General features: G+C 43.1%; 1 protein-coding gene across 2 annotated transcripts in view; it reads right to left on the reverse strand.

The window, feature by feature from the left end:
* LOC120046617 (zinc finger MIZ domain-containing protein 1-like) overlaps positions 1-18,230 on the reverse strand; it is a 211,956-nt gene that overhangs the window by 77,257 nt on the left and 116,469 nt on the right. For both annotated transcript variants that reach the window (XM_038992000.1, XM_038991999.1), the window contains exon 3: positions 15,859-15,932. The gene's annotated coding sequence lies outside the window, so the exon portion shown is untranslated. The remainder of the gene's footprint in view (positions 1-15,858; positions 15,933-18,230) is intronic.

The raw sequence follows: 18,230 nt of genomic DNA on the forward strand, positions 1-18,230 counted from the left end.
GCGGGAGGACAAGATTATCCCTGCTGTGGCTGGACACGCACACACACACACACACACACACACACAATCCTTAGACACGGCGGCTGAGGGAAAGCATCTGGATCACACAAATGAATTAGATTTTCTGACAGTAGACAGAGTGTACAGCCACCCGCTAATCTGCCCTGCTATAATCCCAATCACTACCCTGCGATAGGGAGAGAAAGAGGGGGGGGGTGAGAGAAAGAGAGCGAGAGAAAGAGAAGTGGAGGGGGGAAGAGAGAGAAAGAGAGAGGGGGGAGAGAGAGAAAGATAAAGAGAGAGAGGGGAGAGAGAAAGAGAGAGAACGAGAGAGAGACTTGCATAACAGAAAAAAAGGCTTGATCTTATCCCTTGTTATCCCTGGAACTGGCATTAACTGGAGTGACCAAAAATAAACAATCACTCAGGGGATACGCAGTTTTTCGCAGAAATATGACACTTCCTTCATTATCTGTATTGACCTTTAAGAAACCAGTTATGAAGCAGAACTTGGGTTGCTAAATGATGGTAACTTTCCCCAAATTCCCAGGTTTTCCAGAAATCTGTTTGTTTCTTTTTTCTTTTATACTTTTTTACCCCTTTTTCATGATATCCAATTGGTAGTTACAGTGTTGTTCCATCGCTGCAATTCCTCTACGGACTCGGGAGAGGTGAATGTCGAGAGCCATGCGTCCTCCGAAACACAACCCTGCCAAGCCGCACTGCTTCTTGACACACTACTCGCTTAACCCGGAAGCCAGCCGCACCAGTGTGTCTGAGGAAACATCGTCCAGCTGGCGACCGAAGTCAGCTTGCAGGCGCCCGGACCGCCACAGGGAGTCGCTAAAGCGCAATGGGACAAGGAAATCCCGGCCGGCCAAACCCTCCCCTAACCCGGACGACGTTGGGCCAATTGTGCGCCGCCTCATGGGTCTCCGGGTCACGGCCAGTTGTGGCACAGTCCGTGATCGAACCCGGATCTGTAGTGACGCCTTAGACCGCTGCGCCACTCGGGATGCCCGAGATGGGTGTGTTTATGTTCAGCTGCTGCTCTGCTTTTTGTGTGTTTTGCATTTATTGCAGAGAACGAGAGCAGGTTGGAAGAGAAAAAAGACGGAATTGATTTTGTTTGCTGGGCAGGCGTTTCTCCATTACCGAGCCTGATCGATGCACACAGAGCTGAGAGGACTGGGAGCTCTGTCTGTGTGTGTGTGTGTGTGTGTGTGTGTGTGTGTGTGTGTGTGTGTGTGTGTGTGTGTGTGTGTGTGTGTGTGTGTGTGTGTGTGTGTGTGTGTGTGTGTGTGTGTGTGTGTACACACCACCCCATTCTCTCCTCACAAGAACACAATCTCAGAGACTTACACAAGCACATATAAATACACACACATAAAGCACACACCAGTACATCCCTTACATCAAGGAGAGTATAATTTAGCCTGGGCTGTGCAGAGCTGGGTCAATACAGCCTGGTTTCTCTACTTTCTCTACTGTTAGTGTATGTGTGTGTCAAATCAAATCACATTTAATTTGTCACATGCTTGGTAAACAACAGGTGTAGACTAACAGTGAAATGTTTACTTACGGGCCCTTCCCAACAATGCAGAGGGAAAAAAGAGAAATAAAAGAATAAATAATAACACGAGGAATGAATCCACAATGAGTAACTATAACCTGGCTATATACACGGGGTAACAGTACCGTGTTAATGTGCAGGGATATGAGGTAATTGAGGTAGGTAGGGATAAAGTGGCTAGGCAACAGGATAGATAATAAACAGTAACAGCATATGTGATGAGTCAAAAGAGATTAGTGCAAAAAAAGGTCAATGCAGATCTTCCGGGTAGTTATTGGTTAACTATTTAACTAACTATTTAGAAGTCTTATACTGTAGCTTGGGGGTAGAAGCTGTTCAGGGTCCTGTTGGTTCCAGACTTGGTGCATCGGTACCGCTTGCCGTGCATTAGCAGAGAGAACAGTCTATACCTTCGGTGGCTGGAGTCTTTGATCATTTTCAGGGCCTTCCTCTGACACCGCCTGGTATAGAGGTCCTCGGTGGCCCCAGTAATGTAGTGGTACTCACCACCTTCTGTTGAGCCTTGCGGTCGGATGCCAAGCTGTTGCCATACAAAGAGGTGATGCAGCCAGTCAAGATGCTCTCAATGGTGCAGCTGTATAACTTTTTGAGGATCTGAGGGCCCATGCCACATTTTTTCAGCCTCCTGAGGGGGAAGAGGCATTGTCGTACCTCTCTTCAAGACTGTGTTGATGTGTGTGGACCATGATAGTTGTTTAGTGATCTATACACCGAGGAACTTGAAGCTCTCGACCTGTTCCACAACTGCCCCGTTGATGTAGATGAGGGTGTGCTTGGCCCTCCAGTTCCTGTAGTCTACGATCAGCTCCTTTGTTTTGCTGACGTTGATGTTGTCCTGGTACCACACTGCCACACAGTGTGTGTCTATAGGTTGTCTCATTGTCGTCTGTGATCAGGCCTACCCCAGTCGTTTCGCCTGCAAACTTAATGATGGTGTTGGAGTCGTGCGCGGCCACACAGTCGTGGGTGAACAGGGAGTACAGGAGGGGACTGAGCACGCACCCTTGAGGGACACCCGTGTTTAGGGTCAGCACGGCAGATGTGTTGTTGCCTACCCTCACCACCTGGGGGCGTCCCGTCAGGAAGTCCAGGATCCAGGTGCAGTGGGAGGTGTTTAACTCCAGGGTCCTTAGCTTAGTGATGTGTTTGGAGGGTACAATGATGTTGAACGCTAAGCTGTAGTCAATGAAGAGCATTCTCACATAGATGTTCCTCATTTCCATGTGGGACAGGGCAGTGTGGAGTGCAATAGAGATTGCGTCATCTGTGGATCTGTTGGGGCACCAATGCGAATTGAGTGGGTCCAGGGTGTCTGGGATGATGGTGTTGATGTGAGCACTTCATGGCTACAGATGTGAGTGCTACCGGGCGTGTGTGGGTGGGTGCTTGTGTGTGTCCTCCACTATACCTCCCAGTATAACCTCTGACCTCTCACCCCTATAGATACATGCCCAGTCTACAGCCTGTTAGTCCAGGTTGAAACCTAACACTCTGTGTTTCCACTCCAGCCTCAACCCTGAAGACAACTAGCCCTCTGGCTGCCACACTCACACACACTCTCACTCTCACACACACTCTCACTCTCACACACACACACACACACACACACACACACACACACACACACACACACACACACACACACACACACACACACACACACACACACACACACACAGAGAGAAAAGTAAAACACATTTTTAAAGATTCTACAGCTGTAGACAAGGTGTGGTGAATGTTCCTAGAAGTGCCCAGTGTCTTGGTGCTATAGTGACTGTGATGATTCCCCCCCCACACACACACACACACACAGAGAGAAAAGTAAAACACATTTTTAAAGATTCTACAGCTGTAGACAAGGTGTGGTGAATGTTCCTAGAAGTGCCCAGTGTCTTGGTGCTATAGTGACTGTGATGATTCCATACAGCTGTGGGGGGTAGGTTACTGTGACACAAAGACACAGTCAGACTTTGGTCCACACACATCTACAACACACCATTAGAAAATGACCAGATTCCTGGAGAGAAGAGGAGGAGGATGAGAGAAGAGGAATAAGAGTGGATAAGAGGGGGAAGAGGAGAGAAGAGGGTAAAGAGTAGAAGAGTGGTAAGAGGAAACAATGAGCCCACACCAAAGCTGTCCTCTCAGTGTCATTAAAGAAACATGGTTCTCTCCATCACATAGTATATACAATCTCCCATGGGCCTCTGTATCACAGGCAACCAGGCACCCACGTTCACTTCGCCTACACAGACCAGCATGATCACTAGAAATAGACTTCGATTTCGGACGTTGATATATGCCTTCCTTGGCATATAAAAATAATAATAAAATAAAACTATTGCCCAGCACTGGGCGCAAACTACTGATGCTCGGAGCCAAAGCACACTGCTCAGATCACAGCGCCACAGTAGCTCACAATGCTGTAGCAAGCTGTGAGAATACTTGATGAAACTTAATGGTAATTATTTTGTTTTAAAGCTACAATATGTAACTTTTAGGGCGACCGGGCCAAATTCTAATAGACATGTTTATTATAGATATGTCATTCTCATTGAAAGCAACTCTAAGAAGTGGTAGATCTGTTCTATGTGCGCTATTTCTATCATTCCCGTTCTTAAATTTTGTTTTTGCGTCTTTTAGTTTACGTTTTTTACACCAGCTTCAAATAGCTAAAAATACAATATTTTTGGTTATGGAAAATATATTTCACAGTGGTTTAGATGGTACAATGATTATCTACACTATACTTCCTTGTTTTGACACATAAACTAAAATTAAGGGAACTAATAGAATATTAGCAACCAGGAAATGGAGTAGTGATTTCTGCATAGTGCATCTTTAACACTAGAACAGCTACAGTTGAAGTCGGAAGTTTACATACACCTTAGCCAAATACATTTAAACTCAGTTCTTCACAATTCCTGACATTTAATCCTAGCAAACATTCCCTGTTTTAGGACAGTTAGGATCCCCACTTTATTTTAAAAATGTGAAATGTCAGAATGATAGTAAAGAGAATGATTTATTTCAGCTTTTATTTCTTTCATCACATTCCCAGTGGGTCAGAAGTTTACATACAGGCCTCCTGAGTGGCGCAGTGGTCTAAGGCACTGCAGTTCAAGCTGTGCCACCAGAGATTCTGGGTTCGGGCCCAGGCTCTGTTGCAGCCGGCCGCGACCAGGAGGCCCATGGGGCGGCGCACAATTGGCCCAGCGTCGTCAGGGTTAGGAGAGGGTTTAGCCGGCAGGGATATCCTTGTCTCATCGTGCACTAGTGACTCCTGTGGCGGGCTGGGCACAGTGCACGATGACACGGTTGCCAGGTGTACGGTGTTTCCTCCGACACATTGGTGCTTCTGGGTTGGGCATTGTGTCAAGAAGCAGTGTGGCTAGGTTGGGTTGTGTTTCGGAGGACGCATGGCTCTTGACCTTCGCCTCTCCTGAGTCCATACAGGAGTTGCAGCGATGAGACAAGAATGTAACTACTACCAATTGGAAACCATGAAATTGGAGAGAAAAAAAGGGGTGAAAATACAAAAAAATAATAAAAGAAGTTTACATACAGTCAATTAGTATTTGGTAGCATTGCCTTTAAATTGTTTAACTTGGGTCAAACGTTTCAGATACCCTTCCACAAGCTTCCCATAATAAGTTGGGTGAATTTTGGCCCATTCCTCCTGACAGAGCTTGTGTAACTGAGTCAGGTTTGTAGGCTTCCTTGCTCGCACACACTTTTTCAGTTCTGTGATGGCCACTCCAATACCTTGACTTTGTTGTTCTTAAGCCATTTTGCCACAACTTTGGAAGTATTCTTGGGGTCATTGTCCATTTGGAAGACCCATCTGCGACCAAGCTTTAACTTCCTGACTGATGTCTTGAGATGTTGCTTCAATATATCCACATAATTTTCCTGCCTCATGATGCCATCTATTTTGTGAAGTGCACCAGTCCTTCCTGCAGCAAAGCCCCCCCATAACATGATGCTGCCACCCCTGTGCTTCACGGTTGGGATGGTGTTCTTCGGCTTGCAAGCCTCCCCCTTTTTCCTCCAAACACAATGATGGTCATTATGGCCAAACAGTTCTAGTTTTGTTTCATCAGACCAGAGGACATTTCTCCAAAAAGTACGATCTTTGTCCCCATGTGCAGTTGCAAACCGTAGTCTGGCTTTTTTTATGGAGGTTTTGGAACAGTGACTTCTTCCTTGCTGAGCGGCCTTTCAGGTTACGGCGATATAGGACTCGTTTTACTGTGTATATAAATATTTTTGTACCTGTTTCCTTCAACATCTTCACAAGGTCCTTTGCTGTTGTTCTGGGATTGATTTGCACTTCTCACACCAAAGTGCGTTCATCTCTAGGAGACAGAACGTGTCTCCTTCCTGAGCGGTATGACGGCTGCGTGGTCCCACGTGGTTTATACTTGCATACTATTGTTTGTACAGATGAACGTGGTGCCTTCAGGCATTTGGAAATTGCTCCCAAGGATGAACCAGACTTGTTTAGACCTCCAATTGACTCAAATGATGTCAATTAGCCTATCAGAAGCTTCTAAAGTCATGACATCATTTTATGGTATTTTCCAAGCTGTTTAAAGGCACAGTCAACTTAGTGTATGTAAACCTCTGACCCACTGGAATTGTGATACAGTGAATTAAAAGTGAAATAATCTGTCTGTAAACAATTGTTGGAAACATTACTTGTGTCACGCACAAAGTAGATGTCCTAACCGACTTGCCAAAACCATAGTTTGTTAAGTAACAAGAAATGTGTGGAGTGGTTGAAAAAACGAGTTTTAATGACTCCAACCTAAGTGTATGTAAACTTCCGACTTCAACTGTATAGGCTAACAGCCACTGATGTTGCATTTAATTTTTTTTAAATAATAATAATAATAAAAAAAATGCCCCCAAAAAAGCTATTTCCTGCTCCTTGTCCTTTTCCTAAATGTTTGTATCTTACACTGCTCATTTGTCAGACTTTCTTAATCACAAACAGAAAAGTATTTGGAGCCTTTTTACCTGTTTTACCACACCTAATCCTAACATGCTGACCACACCGCTTGTGTTGCGTGCGCGAGCATTGCAAAAATAAATGTAAACATACATGTTATTCAATTATTGTGCCAACGAGCGTCTGCGTTGCCAAGCACTAAAAAAGAAGTCAGTTCTATTTGTGACGCTGAACGCGGTGCAAGTCCTGCCTCTCCCATCTCCTCATTGGTTTATATAAGCAGATACCCACGTGCCATCTCCTCATTGGTTACACCCACGTGGGTGATTGAAAGATGAACTGAGTTAGGTCGGTCGTCGTGGTAACTATGAAAGTTAGATGCCAATTGCCATTTAAAGTCCAAAGAAGAAAAGCCTGGAAGGAGGAGAGATGACTAGAAATGATTCAGTTGACCATTTTATGTGTGGATTAATTGTCAGAGTAGAGGACCTTGTGCATTTCAGGTAAAATAACAACTCAATGTTTATATCCCAGGACAAATTAGCTAGCAACAGCAAGCTAGCTAAATAGGACAAATTAGCTAGCAACTGAATGAATAATGGATGAATGGGCGATACTTGTGCACATTACTTCATAATTGAATTTAAATTAGGCCTAACTGAATGATAAGGAAGGTGAAGAGGTTGATTTAATTTAAAACAACAATAGTGTAATGATGAGTTTGTGTTATGCCTATTTATCAGCAGCAAATAATTTGACCGAATGCCTTGGGTGTTGATACCATTCTCTTTCACGTTTTACTTTGTAAAAAGAAGCTGTTACATGACTGTTTAATTTACTGTAACTCTCTTACAAATCAAATGTATTGTAAGGGAAACGAAAACATGATATGTGTTGCAGTAGGCTTTTAGAATAATGCAAAACATATCTTTGACTCTATCGAACTTGATGAGGGGGAAACAAATGATGCAAGTCAGCCTGCCAAGCCAGCCCATGAAAACTACACGTAAACTATACCCAAACTATACCAAAACTAATTTCACACATAAGAGTTAGCCTATAGACAAGATTACATTTTCAATAATCTGATGAGTGACAATATTAGGCCTATCAGTTGTTAAATTGTACATGAAGAGATGGGCGCATCTTGTAATTAACAAATGCAGGGACAGGAGCATCGCTTTCAGTCACATGCAGGTAAAACATTGTGATTTCTATATAGTATTAGAACATATTCTGCAGTTTCTATGACACTTACCTTTGTCAAATAACTCTCATAATTCAAGAGGTACAGCTCAATTTCCAAATGTCTCTTTTTCCAAGAATATCTGTGCTGTCCATGCATTCAGCACATGACCGCTCGCGCGGCAGCATTGATCTGGCTACTAAGCAAAAACTAGTAACGTAATATACTTCAAATTAAAATAAGCTATTTATTTATACAAGTCATTCTTTACAATTGTTCATGCACTGGTGCTTTTGTTTAGGAATACAGCAAATCATTTCACCTGGCTGGTTGTGTTATTATTGTTTTATTGTAAGCGAAACGAAAAGCCTATGTTTCTTCTCGGACTTAGTAGAAGTAGAACTTAACATATCCTTGACTCTATCTATTTTTTTAATTCATGCAATTAATCCTTTCTAATAGTTTCTGCACTATTTATCAAGTGTTGCTTATGTTTGCGCACCTTGTGAGGTGATATGGCTCTGATGCTAAAGGAGACGCCCGGCCACGTTTTCTAGCGGGTATTGTAGGCTGAAAGGCCAGGCTGTTCTAGTGTTAAGCTTTCCTTAAACCATAGCCCTAACCTTAACCACTCGGAATTAATGCCTATACTGTTAACCTTTGAGTTGTTTCTGTTTTAACCCTGTAACCACGCTGAATTAACCCTGTAACCACGCAGAATGAATGCGTAAAAATAGACTTTCATCCATAATACGTCAAATTTCGGATGAGAAACTATGAGATCTTGTTGACACAGACACACACAGAGTCCTTCTACACAGCCATTTATGCAGTCAACATTCTCATCTCCTTTAAACACACACACACGCGCGCGCGCGCGCGCACGCACACACACACACACACAGTGCCACCAATTAGGCTCTTCAAACCACCACCTCCAGCTCTGACTCAAGCGGGGGGTCAGAGGTGGACAGTAGGTTCCATCTGATCATGCTAGTTTCAAAGCCGTGTTTAACTGAAATATTTGTGAATACTCCTACGTCCATATACTCTTATGTTGTTCAGCCCTCTCATGATTTTAATCAACAGATGACTGTGAGGTGTCAATTGTCTGGTGAAGAGGAGGATAATTACTGTATAGTGTGTTCAGGTAGTTGTATAACCCGTTGGGTGTTTCCATGAGAGAGTTCATGTGGAATAAATAGTGGAATGCCAGCTTTCTGAGCTCAGATACTGTCCGAGACTAAATACTCCACTTAGGACCCTTTCCATAGTTTCCGTCAACAAATGCAGGTTTATGCCCGTGCATATGAATGTGTGCGTGTATGTGTGTATGTGTGCGTGTATGTGTGCATGCTGTCTGTGTGCGTGCATGCGCGTGGGTGTGTTTGTATTGTAAGACAGCCATAACGCTGCCCACTCCGCTCCATGTTCAGTCTGTGAAACAAAAGGCAGTCCGAATCAGAGATTACATCATCAGCAACAGCTGCAAGCGTGTGTGTGTGTGTGTGTGTGTGTGTGTGTGTGTGTGTGTGTGTGTGTGTGTGTGTGTGTGTGTGTGTGTGTGTGTGTGTGTGTGTGTGTGTCTGCCTGTATGTGTACTCCCCCCACACACAACCTCACCCCCGTAGCCAAAGCAGATTTGGAGATGAAAGATGATCTGTGGTGAGTGGGTGTGCAGCTCTCTCTTCTCTCACAGATATAGAGAGGTATACAGTACAGGGACGGGCCGTTATAATCCCGGTTAAAGCGGCTTTATCCCTGTTATGTGTGGCGTTAGTCCCAGTCAGAGCCAGACAGGACTTCCTCTACTCTATACTGCTCTGGTCATGTGGCACAGCGAGGCATGGAGGGTTCAACACAGCGGAGGAGGATGTACTGTGGAGAAGATAGTAGGCTGGACACATGACATTGCCAGGAGGATGTACTGTGGACAATCAACATAGTAGGCTGACATTTTTAACAACACTTTTTTCTGATAAAAACTAGTTCATTGCATCCGCCATGGAGCCCAGTTTCATAATATCACCATATTGCCCAGCTGCTTGCCGTCGTTTTTGAAGTAATCGCGAAAAAAAACAGGCCTTATTTTAGGGCATTTTTCACCCTGCCAGCTCCTATTAGTTCTATAGAGCACCGTGGCACCAACTCGCCTTCCGAACGTTCTATTCCCAGCTTATTGTTCAACGTCACAATGCCTGCTTCGCTCTTGTTGGCAATGAGACATGCTCACGTTGTTTACTGTTAAAATGTAAACAACAACAAAAAATGAGTCATGGAACTCTGAGGTCGTCCCATTGTTTCCAATAGGGGAAATATAGGCATGTCTGTCTATTTCGCAAAATATCTCGCAATGTGTATATTTAGATTTTTTTCAAGTCAGACGCCATTTTAATCATGAGAATATCCTCTTTCTAATTATTTAAGTCTGGGCAGCGAGCTCGGTTGTCATCAAATGCTAGCCCCAAAATACTTGTTTCCCTTGGAACGCTGAGCTCCCCCCATTGTTTTCCTATGGAGGGTATGCCGGCCTATTTCGCCATATTTCTCACAATGTGTATGTTTAGCTCGTGCTAGTGTTCCAGCTTAGCCAACGTTCTTTTGCTGTTTTTCAGCCTTGGATGAATTTTAACTTGTTCTATTGTCCAGCCTAACGATAGGTCATGAAGTGCTTGTGTTTTATACACAATTCTAAAGATTGAAATACCTCTCTCTCTCTCTCTCGCTCTCTCTCTCTCTCTCTGGGAAGCAGAACTAGCCCACATGTTAGCTTGTAAGGGCTGCTCTTTCTTCCTCCACTCAATCTGGCCACTTCAGCCTTTTTCCCTCCTTTGCCTCATTCCCTCCTTTGCCTCATTCCCCCCTTCCATCCCCCCCTGACAAATTACTTCTGCTAACCTCTTTTCTGCAGCAGACCAGGCAGAAAGGAGACAGAGAGAGAGAGACATGCGCGCTTGTGCGTGCACCGTTTTGGGAAGAATGTCTCCAGACATTGTACAGGCCCTCAGATTATTAGCAGGCTACTTCACTAAGGCTTTGTTCTGTGCCTCTCTGCCCCGTGGCGCTGACATACAGCCTTTCACTGCTGCAGAACACACACACACACACACACACACACACACACACACACACACACACACACACACACACACACACACACACACACACACACACACACACACACACACACACACACCTACATGTTGTATCCATATAGCACTAGGTACATCTATCTACCTTGTGATTATGTCTGACACTGACATTTAAAAATATCATTTTTCCCATTGACATTTCAGATAGATCTACCCTCTATTGCTCTGCAAACACTCTACCTCTCCACAGGAAAATACAACAACTGGTAGCTTGTAAAAGCAGTTATCAGATTAGGTTAGATCTGATTACAGAGCTTGTTAGCTATGTGTGTGTCCCCAATGGCACCGTATTCCCTATAGAGGGCACTACTTTTGACCAGAGCCCTATAGTGAATAGGGTGCTATTTGGGACGCACACCTAGCTATCAAAGTACACTGTCTGATATCAGAAGCTAACAGGTTAGCTGCTATCCTGATGCAGGTACTGTAGCCTACATGCAGAAGAGCTTGTATCCATGCGTGAAATAGGATATTGTTACATCTGTAATGCTGTAACACTCTCCTTTAACAAATACTGTTATCACAAATAAATACTACTTATGGGCATAGCCTTGTCCTGGGACTGTGTACAGGCTGTATACGCTAAATTAGAACATGTGTATGTGATTCACTGGGCTCATTATAACAGGGATGGGCTAAATAATGATCTCGTAATGCACACAAACCCCAATTCACATAGCATTTAGAAAACGTCTGAACAAGTTCAAAATGGCTACACTTTCAATTGGAAAAATGACAAAAGAAAATGGTGGACAAACAGACGGACAGTAAAAACTAAATTGTAATAATATATTTTTTATTGCAGATTTTGTGTCTGGCCAATGTAAAAATATCTGAAATAATCCTCTTAACTGTATGTTTGATAATCTGATTTAGTCTGCGTGGTTACGAATGCTGCTGGGACCATGGCTCTACCATGCTGCTTTTTCACCTTCAATAAACAAATGTAACCCAATTGACTGAATCTTCAGATCCAGCACCAGTGTGTGTGTGTGTGTATGTGCGAGCGGGTGTGCAAGTGTGTGTGTGACCCCCATTATGACACAATGTTCCAGAGTGACACGCAATACCTGCCCTTGCTACAAATCAATTGCTCGGTCAAAGCTACCTACTTACTACTTACAGTACACAACCATCTACAATATAGTACACTACAGCTTCTGCTCCCAGCTCTAAGGACCCTCTCTCATTTGAATTAATATTGAGTGTGATTTGAATATGCATAACAATTGTGATCATATCAATATTGTCTATTTATCCAAGTTGTTAGGTTATGATGAACCAAGAGCCAAATGGAATACAACATAAAATATGTATACCACAACATCAGCAATACTACTTCTGCACATATGTGAGGAGACTACCTGGGGCTTACAGTACACAATATAAACGGAACCAAACTGAAGCAAACAGGCTGAAACGGGGAGGGGCCTACTTGAATTTGTTCAATAAGACATTGCAAAAAATATTTTGCGACGTTTTTCACTAATGAATACGACCCTGGTTTGACTGAATGAAGCCTATTCATCATTCATGTGATGTGACCTGGATAAAAGGTGGTCTGGTTGTCTGACAGCACCTCCATCCAGGCAGACTTTTCAGGGGGGAGAGAGAGGCCCCGAGGCCCATCTGTGGCGCTACTGACCCAGGCACAGCTATTTCCAGCTCCCCCTCTCTGGCTCTCAGCCTCCGGAGGGGAAACCACACCACTGTACCGGCCCAGTCACACAGAAGAAGGCTGAAGAATGACCCCATTATTCACATATGCATTTACGGAGCAGACACACAGACACGTGTGCTCGTATTATCGACACACATACACATGCGGGAGTACACACACACACACACACACACACACACACACACACACACACACACACACACACACACTAGTCTGTGTGAGGCCATGTTGGATAACCGGACAACACTGCTTTTTAATCTCTATCAATCTTTTTAGTTTGACACAGAAATGACCTACTAATCTGTGAAAAGCAGTGAGCGCATTACGACTCTCAATCAAGACTTCAGCTCTGTGTATACCCCACAGTATAACATAGTACCACACAGTATCACTGACTATCACTCAACTTATCAGAATACCAAATGACTGGAGAGAGGTAGAAATAGAACACATGGCATTGTCATAATCAGATGATTTTATTCATTTAGATGAAACGATGTTATTCATTCAGATTCGTTCTGATACAGTGACTAGCTTCCCTCTGTGAGATGGCGCAATAGCCAATAGCTGCTAACAGAAACAGGCTGTTTCTTCAGAGCAGTGAGTCAACAGTGCAGTTCTGAAATACATCCAATCTGCATATATACGCACATGCACACACACATGCACACACACACTCGCAGTGTGTTTATGTTCCAAGTTGGTTCAGTTATGTTTCGGTTCTTAAAATATAATCATGGTTTTTGATTTCGGTTACGATAATTTTTTGAAACATTAAATATATTATGAAATAATTACATTAAAAAGATTTTACGGCTTTTTAATGGGAATTCCAAAGCCCAAAATACTGAACATTCAATTGTCAAAATATTGAAAACATTCCATTGTCTCTGTTCGGTCCACATTGGGTAGACATCAACAGAAAAATAGGAGATTACTATAAATAATAATATATTACTTCGTTTTTCATTCCCATCTCTGCTCAGACACTAGCGGCCAGCCAGACAACTATCTAACATTATCTCTGTGCTCCCCTTACTGTACTGTCTTTGAGTCATCCTATTTAGCTAGGCTAACAGCTATCTGGCTAGCTAGTAGCTGCTTAAGTATACTGCAGAGCTGTCTAACAAAATAATTGTAATAGTTCTTCAAAGTAAATAAGGCATACTTTCAAGACTGCTTATTACCAACTACCACAACTATCAACCGGGTAGAGCTACTTTACGAACTGTCTCTATCCCTCTCGTCATTGTGTTCTGTACAATTCTCTCTTATGCGGTTTGGATGTAGGCTGTCCGTCTTTGTCCGAGTCGAAAAGAACAGGCGCAATGGATTGTGGCCATTGTAGTTAGTTACCATGTTTCTGCGCTGAACTAGGTTGAATATTTGCCTAATGAAAACTACAACTCCCTTCAGCCCACGTCCCTATAGTGCTTGACTAAATTTCTCTTGTGAATAATTAGATTTCTCTCTAGAGAAACAGCGCATTGTGATCACACAAAAAAACGAGCTAAATGTAATTCAAGTAATTGAACAGACATCGGTCAATTCGTTGTTTAATATCCGCAGAAAAAAAATACATTTTGGTTAATCGCTCAGCACTAGAGCTCGGCAACCATCCTGGCTAATGTGACTGCACACATACAGACACAGACACACACGATAATAAAATGTGGTAATGGGGAAAATGCGTAATATGATATGCATGACTTGAGGTTTCTCTTAGCCTCTCCTTTCTTTTCTTCTCACAAATCACAGGTTGCATCTATTATTCACTTCAGGCTCCATCTGTCTTTCCCTCTTTCTCTCTCCCTCTTTCCTTCGTTTCCTTCTCCTCCCATCTCATCTCTCTCCCTCCCTCTCCCTTCATATTTCCCTCTTCTCGAAATCTGGCTCCTCCCCTTTATTAGTATACTGCAGAATGTGAAAATACCACCAAAGATATTCACCTTCCTGCCTTTGATGTTTTATCACATGTACACAAACACTGATGATGTTCTACACACGTTCTACACAAAGATGTTGCATCCTGTAACACTGTAACTAACACAGCAAGAATACTCACCCGAAAGAATGGTCAGTACCAGGATGGTAAGAAAAGAGCAACACAGCTCCATATTGTGACTGAATCGCACTCATTAAAAGATCCAATATGTGTATACTGCTCTATACCCTCATGTAATGAAAGGATCATTTGTGTGTATTCTGTATTCAGCCATGTTTCCATTGTTTGCTAGGTACACGCTAGCTCTCTACTGCTGCAATTACTTGGTGGGAGAAACTAGGCAGCTGGGGTTTCTGTTGTTGACCACGTCCCAAATGGCACCCTATTCCTTATATGGGCCACTACTTTTGACCAGAGCCCAGTGCACTATATAGGAAATCGGGTGCGATTTTGGACACAACCATAGCCTTCTCCTGGAGATTGATATTGGTATTGATAGAGACAGATCAATAGTCAGAGGTGGTAAATGAGAATTGGCTCAACATTGGCAATTACAAGGCTGTTCACGTTTCAGAGCTCCAGGGTACAGAGCTAGGATCAGCTTCCCTCCCCAGTCCAAACCTTAATCATTAGTGGGGAAAATCAAAACTGACCCAGGATAATGCTTCACCCTACACCCGTTGCAGTACTCACGGGAGAGTAATCTGGGTTAGCTTCTAATAGGACCGGGCCCCTATTTAGAGTAAGAGTGCTGATCTAGGATCAGTTGTACCTGTTAGATTACAATTAATGAAATGATATGGACTGGGGGAACCTGATCTTAGACCAGCATTCCTACTCTTAAACGCTTTATGAATACTGGCCCTGTTACTCTCATGTAAACAACCAAAATGTGACCCTCTTTAAATCAACCATAACAAAGGACCAATGATGCTTCTTCTATGATGATGGTTTCTTTGGTTTCTATGATGGTTTCACAGTAGATGTACATTTGGCTAAAGGGTGTGGCTGGTCTAACTACAGATGCCTTGTCGAGTGTGGAGGGAAGGACAGTGTCAAGCAATAGTTTGTCAAAGCCCCTCTCTTCTAGCCAAAACAATACCAATCAAAATGGTAATTTGCCTGTCCTCTCTGGTTGCTCAAACAGCATCCCCAATTCCCAAAGTCTGTGACAAGCATAAAAACCCAACAGGACTGCTTCTGTTTTCTTTAAAGTCCCTCCATCTGGGCACAAGTAGAGCACTAAATAGGGAAAAGAGTGCAATTTGGGATGCAGCTATGTCTGTCTGTGAGAGCAGATGCTGTGCATGATGAGCAGAGAGGGCTCGTAAATCACCATGTCTTACCAGTGGAGAGGGAGGTTCCTGTGTTTCCTATTAACCAAAGCCTTCGCTACTTCCTCATCAATCATAGAACACGCCTGGAATGAAGAACAGAAAACAGAGAACATATTAGGACCACTCAGTACAAAACATGTAGAAAATATTAGGTTTGGTACAGGAGTAGGGTTGAACAATTCCAATAACGTTCCCAAAATTCCCACGTTTTTTTAGTAATCCTGGGTTGGAAAATTCCCTGAATCAGATGGGTATAAGCAGGAAATCCGTGAACCTGGAGCCAGGATATCTGGAAAACCTCGGGATTTGGGGAAAGTTACCATCATTTTGCAACACTTTACAAGGCAGGCGGAACAAACCTGGGTACCAGTCTGGGTCTGTTTCTGCTAACCATCATTCATTGTAGATGGATGTTATGATGATGCATACATTGTCGTTGGTAACTATTATCAGACAGGTTAGTAGTAAAATATGATCTTCCATAATCTTCCAAAAGACGAACAATAACAACTGTAAATTATCACTTTTTATTGCCATCGAAATAGTTTGTTTTTTTGCGATAACATCTGTGTTAAATGAAAAGTATTAGTATCTTGTTGTGGCGTGCTGGAGGAGCATTTGACAAGTGTCGTAGAAAATTGCAAGATTATGTTATAATGCTTGTATTGCATTATAATGGTTGTTTTATTCAACAGAATAGAGTATTCTGTTAACTATTGTGTGTGTGTGTTCTACTGAGGATGGGCCTCTATGAGATAGCACTGACAGAGGAGATTTACGATGTCTTTGGGTGATAAAACCTAAAGAGCATTCCAGATAACATGAGGTAATGTTTGTGCGCTATGAAGTACCAGGAACGAGAGTAGAACCTCGTCTTTGGGACCAAACTGAACGATAATTTATAGCGAATGCTATCTGGCTACGGAATACTCCTTTCGCAATTATAAAGTCCCTTTGTGAACTGTTCCTAAGATCTGTGGTTCGTCATGTAGGTTGAGAGGGGTGTATCTTGGTTATAAAAGATCTTTGTACTTTTCTGTTGTCACTTCCAATGGTTCATTAGAAATGGTGCATCATTGAAAATCAAATGCTATTGCAAAGCTCTTATTATTAAAGATGTAGTTTAAGTATAACTCTGACTGGTGTGTGAAGTTTGTAACTCTCCTCATTTGGTAAAGCAGAAATAAGCCACCACATTTGGTGACGGGGATGGGACGTGAATCTTCACTCGGTGACCGCTCCTGAAGATCTGGGCAAATCGTGCACGAGGGATCCTTCAAACTTGGGATCTCAGGGAAACCACACTTCGAGAACGAAGCAGATGGACCCACCTTTGATCTGAGAGGCAGCGAGCCGAGTGGATACCACATCTCGAAATTTGTTTTTTTAAGAAACAGGTGAGCAAACCACACTTGAAGTCGAGTTTTTAGAAAAGCCTCTGTTACGTAGGCTCTGAGTGTGTATTCCTTTGTGAGGGGGGCACCTTGGAGGCGTAAGCAGGGCCGAGTCAGTGGAGAGTAATCTGAGAGTTTGCGAACTCAAAGATACTCTGCCACTGGTCGGTTGCGGGCGACCTAGAGCCGTCCTGACACTGAATTGATCACAGTGGGGATTGGTGCGGTCTGTGGGGGTGAGGGGCCAAGGTGACTGCGCGTTCTGTGTGAAACACGGTACTTGGTGAAGCCCTATTGGAAGAAGGGCCTCGTTCTGAAAGTGTCTGTGTGACTGTCTAAGTGACCCTCAGAGGTGGTGAATTCCAATTATTTAAAATGTGCTAGCCAGATATGCCCTGGGTTACTCTGTGTGAGTATTTTGTTTTGGGACCACTGGGTAATATTTTGATTACATTATGGGTTTCCCTGTACATATAGACAGGGTTTGAAATCCCGTGTCGGTAATCTTTGTAGAAGTGTTCTGTGTGGGCGCGGTAGGTTGACTCTGTGTGGATAACCTTTCAATTATGTTCTGATGTTCTGTGTGGACATCTGACCAGTTCTGTGTGAGCATCTGACCAATCCTGTGTGGGTGATCATTGAAGTTCTGTGTGAGTACCTAAGAATTTCTTACGTTTTATATGGATTCTGTGAATATATGAAAATATGATCAATTGAATGTGTGTATAATCGATTACTAGAGATTTGATAAAGTAATGCTGAGAATATAATTATATACAATTTAAACCACCCATTCGTAGACGTACGTAGGTTTTGAGTTGGTATCTTTAATGGGTAATTTGATAAAGATGAGGTTTTAAGCATTATTAAACTGTCTACAATGTCTGGGAAATTGTGCTCTAGAAACCGATTGGAGTGTGTCCACTTTTTCTTACCCTAACGATGTACCTATAAATGCTTATTGGATTATCTCCGTCTGGGTACTAC

This window comes from Salvelinus namaycush, chromosome 4 (genome assembly GCF_016432855.1).
Source record: "Salvelinus namaycush isolate Seneca chromosome 4, SaNama_1.0, whole genome shotgun sequence".
Taxonomy (NCBI): Eukaryota; Metazoa; Chordata; class Actinopteri; order Salmoniformes; family Salmonidae; genus Salvelinus; species Salvelinus namaycush.